The 9,351-nt window shown below is 38.3% G+C and overlaps 1 non-coding gene across 1 annotated transcript; it reads right to left on the bottom strand.

Moving 5' to 3' along the window:
* Positions 1 to 6,143: 6,143 nt before the first annotated feature.
* Positions 6,144 to 6,246, bottom strand: LOC112724554 (small nucleolar RNA R71). The gene has a single exon (XR_003163711.1). It is a non-coding gene; the product is annotated as a small nucleolar RNA R71 (small nucleolar RNA).
* Positions 6,247 to 9,351: the final 3,105 nt, after the last annotated feature.

Below are 9,351 nucleotides of genomic sequence, written 5' to 3'. Positions count from 1 at the left end.
TTGACTAGAGCGTCAAGGGAGAGGGTATGGATCCTTGGGGCAAGCCTTATTGAAGTCAGTATAATCGACACACATTCTCCATTTTTTGTTTTGTTTTTTCACGAAAAGACGTTAGCTAGCCACAACGGATACTTCACATCCCTTATGAATCTTGCTTTCAGTAAGGCTTGTACTTGTTCTTCCATGAGCTGTGTCCTTTCTGGTCCAAGCTTCTGACGTTTTTGTTGGATAGGTCGATAGCTCGGGTATACTGCGACTTTATGAGACATCAGGTCGGGATTTATATAGGAATGTCAGAGGCTTTCATGGCAAAGAGGTCGGAGTTTCTTCTTAGTAGATTGATAAGCTATTTCTTGAGTCCTTCTTCTAAGTTATCTCCTATTTTGTTGTTTTCTCAGGTTGTCTCTAATTTACACTTCTAATTTGCCGTCAGGCTGGGGGCGTAGTTCTTCTCAAGTTTGGACTCTACCAAGCTCGACGGTATTGACCTCTTTTCCCTCAGGACTTCCTTTTAGATTGAGACTCTCATTGTAGCACCTACGTGCTAGCTTCTAATCCTCTTTAATAGATGCGAATCCTTTTGCTGTGGGAAACTTCATGCAGAGATAGGGTGTGGAAACAATAGCTGCAAGTTAGTTCAAGGTGATCTGACCTATTAGGGCCTACTATGTCGAGGCTTCATCAATCACAATATAGTCAATATTCAACGTCTTCGACCTTGTGGCTTGTGCCCCTACCAAAGGTAGTGTAGAGTGATAAACCCCAATTTTGTGGTTTATCTTGGGTTGAATTTAGTAGATTTTATCAACTTTTCCTATATTTATTCACTAAAATAGCATGGTTTTGTAAATTCTCCCTAAATTGTGCTTAAGAATGAAAACATATTTTTAGGCCCTAAAATTGATAAATTTAATTTACTTTAATTCCGTTCGATGCCTTGATATGTTTGCTGAGTGATTCTAGATTTATAAGGCAAGGATTGGATTGAAGAAGTGAAGAAAAATCATGCAAAGTGGAGAATTCAGGAAGAAATGAGAATTTAGGAATCTGCCATGCGACGCGTACGTGTGGGTCAAGTGACATCTCGTGTACGCGTAACAAGTGGCACGTGACTTTATTAAAGAACACACTGGGGGCGATTTTTGAGCTCATCTAGGCTCAGATCCAACTCATTTCTGAATCAATTTGAGGCCAAATTCAAGAAGGAATAATGAGAGAGCAATTAGATAGTTTAGTAACATGCTTTAGGTTATATTCTAGAGAGAGAAGCTCTCTATTCTTTCTAGAACTAGGGTAGATTTAGGGTAGATTTCTCTCTTAGGTGTAGGCTTTAATTGTTGCTTTGATTTAGTTTCCTTGACAATTTATTATTCTTGCATCTTTCTTCCTTTAGTTTTAGTTGTTATTTCCTTTATTTTGTTGCCTTTGTATTTATGACTCTTTGTTAATTTTAGTTTCATTCAATGCAATTTATGTTTTCATGTTTCTTATTGTTCAATTGAGTTGTTATTATTGTTTTCTTGCATTTGGTAGTTGTTAGATTTTATATTTCTTGTCATTTACTATGTGGTGCGCGGAATTAAACTTTGCACAACTGAACCAGCAAGTGTACTGGGTCGTCCAAGTAATACCTGAGTTAGTCAAGGTCGATCCCATAAGGATTGTGATTTGAAGCAAGCTATGGTTATCTTGTAGATCTTAGTCAGGCAGATAGAGAAGTTGTTTGTTTGTTTAAAGTGCATAAAAGGAAAATAAAGAAAATGTTACTGAATTGATGGTGAAAGCAATGATAAGAAGATGGTTAAGGCTTCAGAGATGCTTTATTCTTCTGGATTAATTCAGTCTTGCTGTCTACTCCAATTGTGAATGACTTCTTCTATGGCAAGCTGCATGTGATCAATGCCTTTCTTGAGAGGTCGCCGATTCTCCTCTAGTGCTAAACCCTAGGGTTAGTGCGAATCTAGTATGATTGAGGGTAAAGCTCCTACAGTTCATTCTCCTTGATAACCCTACTCAAAATGCCACAGACAAGGTCGAATCTTCTGGACCAGAGAATGCTACGCCTTGTGATTCTAGCCTTTACCAAAAGACTCTAATCTCCTCGTGCCTCGGCTGAACTGGTGTCTCGAGAAGTCCCCAACGAAGTCGTGGATTAGCCATCTAAGAGATGTATGATCAAGCTAGTGGTTCATTGTTATCCGATGAAAGAGTCACTCCAAACCCATCTAGAATGAGATAACCTTGTGCTGGTTCAATGCATTTATAAGGATGAAGAACGAAGATACATCTTAGAATAGAATCAAACACAAATTGAGAATAGAACAGTAGTACTTTTATTAATCCATGAAACTCAGCAGAGCTCCTAGCCTCAACCTAGGAGGTTTAGTGACTCATACTGATAGAGAATACAATGGAAAACATGTAAAGTGTCTAGCATCTCTAGAAAAGTATGAAAGTTCTCAAATAAATATTAGACGAATAACTAAGGATTACATAAGAAGGGTAAAACAGTCTTTTTAGTGCTAAAATCCACTTCCAGGGCCCACTTGGTGAGTGTTTGGACTGGGAAAAAGTGTAAGCCATGTGCGAGGAGGGCTCTGGAGCATTGAACACTGGCTAGGGGCACGTTCTTGAGCGTTGGACGCTGGTCACTCCTCCCTTGGGCGTTGGATGCCAGAATAGCACAGATGGTTGACATTGAACGTCAGTTTTGGATCATCTATTTTGAAGCAAGGTATGTACTATTATAAATTTCTGGAAAGCTTTGGATGTTAGCTTTCCATAGCCATTGAGAACACTCCATTTTTAGTTCTGTAGCTCCAGAAAAGCATTTCCGAGTGCAAGGAGGTCAGATCCTGACAACATCTGCAGTGCTTTCTCTGCCTATGAATCAGACTTTTGTTCTAGCTCCTCAATTTCAGCCAAAAAATACCTGAAATTACACAGAAACACACAAACTCATAGTAGAATAAAAAAATGTGAATTTTACACTAAAACCTATGAAAACTTAATAAAACTTAAATAAAACATGCTAAAAACTATATGAAAATGATGCCAAAAAGCGTATAAAATATCCGCTCATCACTATGCTTTCCTTTTATGCCTTCTAAGTGTTTGATAAAATGTTTAACTATATTTTAGAGTAGATTTTGGTACTCTTGGCTTGTGATTGAGGAATTAGGTCCCTTGAGATCATTGATGTCCAGTTTCATTGGTGATTTAGGAGTGTTAATTGGTTCTAAGACCAATTATGTCCATTTGACTTAACCCTCCGATGTTAGAGGGCAACTAAGTGGAATTAACTCTTTGTAATCACCATGTTGTGGTCAATGTCCAAGATAGGATACCTTGACTCTTAATCCTTGCCTTGAGTAGCTTTTAGCATTTATAATTCCTTAGTTTTATTTTCTTGTCATTCAAACCCAAAAACCCAAAAATATACCCCTTAACCAATAATACGCACACTTTTCTATAATTTCTTGAGAGACGACCCGATGTTTAAATACTCTCGATTTTTATTGGGTTTGCTTAAGTGACAAACAAATTAAACTTTGATTGAGGGTTGTCTATTGATTTGGATCTATACTTGTAATGTGATTATTTTTGTGAAAATTTCTAATCGACAATTTCCCTCCATCAAGTTTTTGGCACCATTGCCGGGGAGTTGCATATGTGCGCCTGTTATTGGTTATTGTATATATGTTGATATTGTGAATAGCTTGATTTTTGGTTTTCTTTTGCTAGTTTTTGTTAATTTCAGAACTTTGGTTGCTTATTTCTTATTAGTCTTTGCTTCTATTTTTTCTTGCTATTATAAATTCTCATCATTTTGGCTATGAGTGTGGTTACAACTATGTTGTAGGGAATGGAAATTACAATAAGGATATGCATCAAGGATGGAACAATCAAAGGTGGGAGGAGCCTCAAGCATTTGATCAACCTTCTTGGTAACAATCTCCTCAAATGTACTTGATGCCAAGGCATCTTAGACTTGTTTCACTAGCCTTTTTTTAATTATTTTCATTAGGTTTCATGCATTTCTTAGGCAATAAGTAAGTATTTCGATGGGAATTTCATGCATGCCTTAATTCAATCAAACATTGTTATTTTAATGCATTTTCATAAGAATTATGCTATGTTTACTTGTTGATTATGAATGATGCAAATTCTTGTAAAATTAGCAAAGCTTTGATGTATTTGTTTGTTTGATGATAGGAGGAAAGAAGCAGAGGAGGAGCAATGAAAGAGGGAAATTGAACTTTCTGCAAGTTTCTGGTGCCAACGTTGGAGGGAACATTGGTAGTCCAACGTTACCTCCAACGTATTTCAATACAGTGTGCTTTCTGGAAATTGGAAAAAATTGGTGCGATGCGTACGCGTGGGTCATACGCATGCGTCGATTATGGAATTTTGACAATCTACGTGTACGCGTGGGTGACGCACACGCGTGGAAGGCCAACATTGGAGGGAGCGTTTGTGGTCCAACATATGCAATGAGACTCCCAAAACTGGAAGTGGAAAAATTTGAGGTGACGCGTACGCGTCTACGCGTGGATCGAATTTTGGCCTTGCATGTGAACGCCTGAAGTACGCATATGCGCAAAAACTTGTTTGACGCGTACGCGTGGGTTACGCGTACGCGTGGAATGACAATTTCGACCATCCACGTGTACATGTGGGCCACACGCACACGTGGATGCACGAATGTTGGTGCTCCAATGTGGAGTCAAACGTTATTCTCAAAGCCCATAATTCAGTTTTTCTAAAGCAATGTTTGACTCAACGTTTTTGTACAAACGTGATCATCAACGTTGAGGCTTTTTCCATTCCAGATTGCACCTATGCAGAGTATGCAGTTAGTTGCCAATGCCCATCATCAAAGGATAACTTCTAAAAGGCCCACATATAAGTACTTGATCCAATTGAATATGAGAATAAGAGTATAAATAGAAGAATTGTTAAAGATTGAGAAAGCTCTCGGGAGAGGCCCTGAGGGGGCTCTGGGAGTTCAAATTCCTGATTTCATTTCCTGTATTTTTCTTTTAGTTTCTTTTGTACTTTCTTTATTTCTTTCTGCACTTTTCTTCTCTGTAAATTGAATTGAGCTATGAACAACTAACCCCTTTTCATTGGGTTAGGGAGCTCTATGTAATTCAATGGATCAATATTAGTTTTCATGCTTCTTCTTCTTTCTTTTCTCTTGATCTTGCTAGAAAGCTTTCTTTCTTCATTCCAGTGGATAGTTGTCTTGGGAAAGAAGCTATTCATAATTGTATCTTCTCGGAACCTTGGAAGAGGAATGAGGAGATCATGCTAGAATTGCTTTCTCACATTGGATTAGATTGGGGTTTGGATGGATATAGTGACATGTAATCCTACCAACACTTTGATCTATAAATTTGTGTAGTATAATCGGTGACCAAACTTCATCTCTTCCTATGAGCACTTAAATTAAGGAATTGGGAAATTGTTCATGCTTAGAGAGATTGGTGAGCCAAGGAATTAGGATCCAATCACTTAAGATTGCCAAGGAGATCAATGAATGCATTGATTGTGGAATAGATGAAAATGAATTTGATCCGGAGAATTATATATCTCCTGAACCCAATGAATTCCCCATTCTCTGATCTACCCATTCTATTTACTTTTTGCTCTTTAATTTCATGCTAATTCCCCCTTCCCATTTAATTTCTTGCAATTTAAGCTTCTGCACTTTAATTCACTGCAATTTAATTTTCTGTTCCTTTAATTTCTTGCAATTTAAGTTTCCCGCCAATTTTACTTTCTGCAATCCAAATTAAATTCTGATTTTGCTCAACTAGAACAATTCACCAATTATAGTTGATCGATCTACCAATCCCTGTGGGATTCGACCTCACTCTACAGTGAGTTTTACTTGACGATAATCCGGTGCACTTGCACAAGAGGATCTTAATGAGCATCTCACTAAATTCCAAAGGATATGTGATACAGTTAAATCTAATGGCGTTCATCCTAACACCTATAGATTGCTACTGTTTCCATTTTCTTTGAGGGACAAAGCATCAAAATGGCTGGAATCATTCCCCAAGGAAAGCTTGACAACCTGGGAAGATGTAATGAACAGATTCTTGACAAGGTTCTACCCTCCACAAAGAGTAAACAGGCTAAGAACTGAAGTGCAAACATTCAGACAAAAGGATAGTAAAACTTTTTATGAAGCCTGGGAGAGATTCAAGGATTTGACAAAGAAATGCCCCATGATATGTTTAATGAGTGGGTGCAAATTCACATCTTCTATGAAGGGCTGAATTGTGAATCAAGAAAAGCTGTAGATCACTCATCTGGAGGTTCCCTAAACAAGAAGAAGACCTTTGAAGAAGCCATTGATGTTATAGAGACAGTGGCTGAAAATGAGTATTTTTATGCCTCGGATAGAAGCAACAATAGGAGAGTCTTAGAATTGAACCATATGGATGCAATCCTGGCACAGAATAAGATGATCACCAAGAAACTGGCTGAATTAACCAAGAAAATGGAGAAGAATCAAGCTATAGCTATCCACACTCAATCATCACCCCAGGAAGAGTTAGAGACAGAAGAAGGAGTTAACTGGGAGGAAGCTAATTACCTTGGGAATTCATTTAGGCAAACTAATGATCCATACTCTAAAACCTATAATCCTGGTTAGAAGAACCACCCAAACTTTGGGTGGGTGAACCAACAAAACCAAGACCACAGACCACACAATCCATCCCAGTACAACAACTCCACTCACCAAAAATCTAACCAAAGACCATACCAAACCACACAAAACACTTATTCACAGCCACCATACCAAAGTCACAACAACCACTCTCAACCAATCAGCACCACATGATGAGGACAGAATGGCCAAGATGGAAGCTATACTCACAACGCTAGGCAAGGAATTTGAAGACATGAAGAAATTCAAGGAAGAGGTGAGAGGAAGTATAAAAAGCTGAGGAGAGGTTATTAAGAATCTAGAATCTCAAGTAGAACATCTTTCACAGCAGATTCCAAAGCCCACTGATAGTTTTCCAAGTGACACTGTGAAGAATCTAAGAGGGAAAATGAAGAAGGTGAGATGGGAAGAGTGTAAGGTAGTTACACTTGTAAATGAAGAAATTCTAAATGAAGATACCAGCAAACCAACAGAGCACAGCCAAGGAAGTTCCCAAAGTAACTTGGAGAAAAAGGAACAAGAAACTGGATCTATACAAAGGAAAGAAGCAACAAGCGAGGAAACTCTGAAACCTTATGTGCCAAAAGCACCATTTCCTCACAGACTAAAGGGAAGTGAGGAAGAAAAGTCATATTCAAGATTCCTAGATATGTTTGCATCTCTCAGTGTCAACATTCCCTTCATCAAAATTCTCCAACAGATGCCCACATACATCAAGTGCATGAAAGATCTACTAGCCAGGAAGGGCAACCTAAAGAGTGGCCAAACAATGGTGATGAACAAGGAATGCAGTGCTCTTATTCAGAAGGACGTACTCCTAAAGAAAAAAGATCCAGGGAGCTTTCGTATTCCATGTGCCATAGGAGAAACAAAAATTCACAGAGGATTTTGTGACATAGGAGCTAGCATAAATGTGATGCCTCTATCTCTTATGAAGAAGTTGCAAATAAATAAGATGAGATCCACGGATGTAATCATCCAATTGGCAGACAAAACTCAGAAGCAAGCCAAAGGATTAGTAAAAAATGTGCTGGTAAAAGTGGGGAACTACTTCCTCCCCACGGACTTTGTCATTCTGGACACGGAGGAAAGTTCTCTTCATCCCATTATTCTGGGGAGACCATTTCCAGCCACTGTTAGAGCCCTGATAGATGTGGAACAAGGAGAGTTGATTCTGAGAATACATGATGAACGTCTCACCTTCTATGTGTTCAAACCTACATCCGAATTTGAGCCAGAACCTAAGGAGCCAAAGGATGATCACAGTAACATGTGCACTAGGGAAAGCAACAGTGAATCAGCAGCTGAACCACTGAAACAGTCCTTGGTGAACAAGTAAGAATTTCAAGAGATACAGCAACCAAGAGAATTCAATAAAGAGCTGAAGCCACATAAATCAAGAAGAGCAGCTAACAAGGATCTCCATAACACAACAAGAGTCAATGGAGCACTACTGGAAGAAGAGAAAAGAGTTGTGAAGAGACCGCCAAGGGGATGGAGAAACAAGAAGGTTCTTACAGAAGGTTTCTCCCCTGGAGACAAGGTGATATCAATCCACCATCCACCAATCCCACCCCATCTTCCAACCATTCCATCCCAGTTACCTCAAGTGTTCACAATTAGAAAAGTCCTTTCCCTGGAGCACTTAAAAATCATCAAGGAATCAAATAGAAACAGTTTCACAGTGAGAGTAGAGGATCTCAAGCATTATAATCCACCCTAATAGCAAACCAATCGTCAAGCTAATGACGCTAAAGAAGTGCTCCATGGGAGGCAGCCCATGATTTAGTTTCATTGTTTTTAATATTTTAGCATAAATAATCATTGTTGCTCTAACATGAATTCAAGTTCTCATAGACAATGTTGACAACTAACCATGACATTGTAAAGCATATGATCTAATTCTAAGTTTAGTGTGCCTATTGACACACCAAGATACCTTTCAAAATGATGATCATATTGCCATGTTGACATGTGTTTTTTGGAATATATAGCCAAACATTAAGTTTGGTGTTGTGATATATTGCAAGAACAAGTCATGAGAGTCACAGTTTTTGTGAGTTTTAAAACTCATGAAAGTACAACCATGTTTATAATTTTTAGTTCATGATTAGAAATAAAAAAATAAAGTGTTTCTCATGATGGTTTAACCAAAAGTGACAATAATCCCATTGAGATCTCAATGATAAAACTTGGAGGAAGAAACACTTTGAACCATAGAGCCAAACACTAAGTTTGGTATCCTCCAAAACTATGTAAAGCACAAAAGTAGTCACGGATGGATAAACAATCATGAAGAACACTAGCCATAATTTTAGTTTTAAATTTGAGCTTTGCTTGCCATGAATTTACCGCCACCTATTCATATTATTTTCTTTGTTTTGACATGATGGATAGGTATGCAGGAGAATAGCATGATGAAACGGACAAGGCAACTGATGATGAAGATAGCATGAGGACAAAAAGTAAGCCACATGGTTTGGAAGGATTCTTCTTGGAAATGAAAATCTGCACAACCTTGGAAGAAGCCCTTAGAAGATCGACCCCACATGCCTTATGAAGAGGAAACTTTTGTCCTCATTCTTTTTTACATGCAAACCCTTCATTCATAAACTTTCCCAAGAAATCCTAGCCATCCAGTCTTCATTAAAGCTTACTATAAATAG

This window comes from Arachis hypogaea, chromosome 11, assembly GCF_003086295.3.
Source record: "Arachis hypogaea cultivar Tifrunner chromosome 11, arahy.Tifrunner.gnm2.J5K5, whole genome shotgun sequence".
NCBI classification, from domain to species: domain Eukaryota; kingdom Viridiplantae; phylum Streptophyta; class Magnoliopsida; order Fabales; family Fabaceae; genus Arachis; species Arachis hypogaea.
This window is presented reverse-complemented; position numbering and strand designations above follow the sequence as displayed.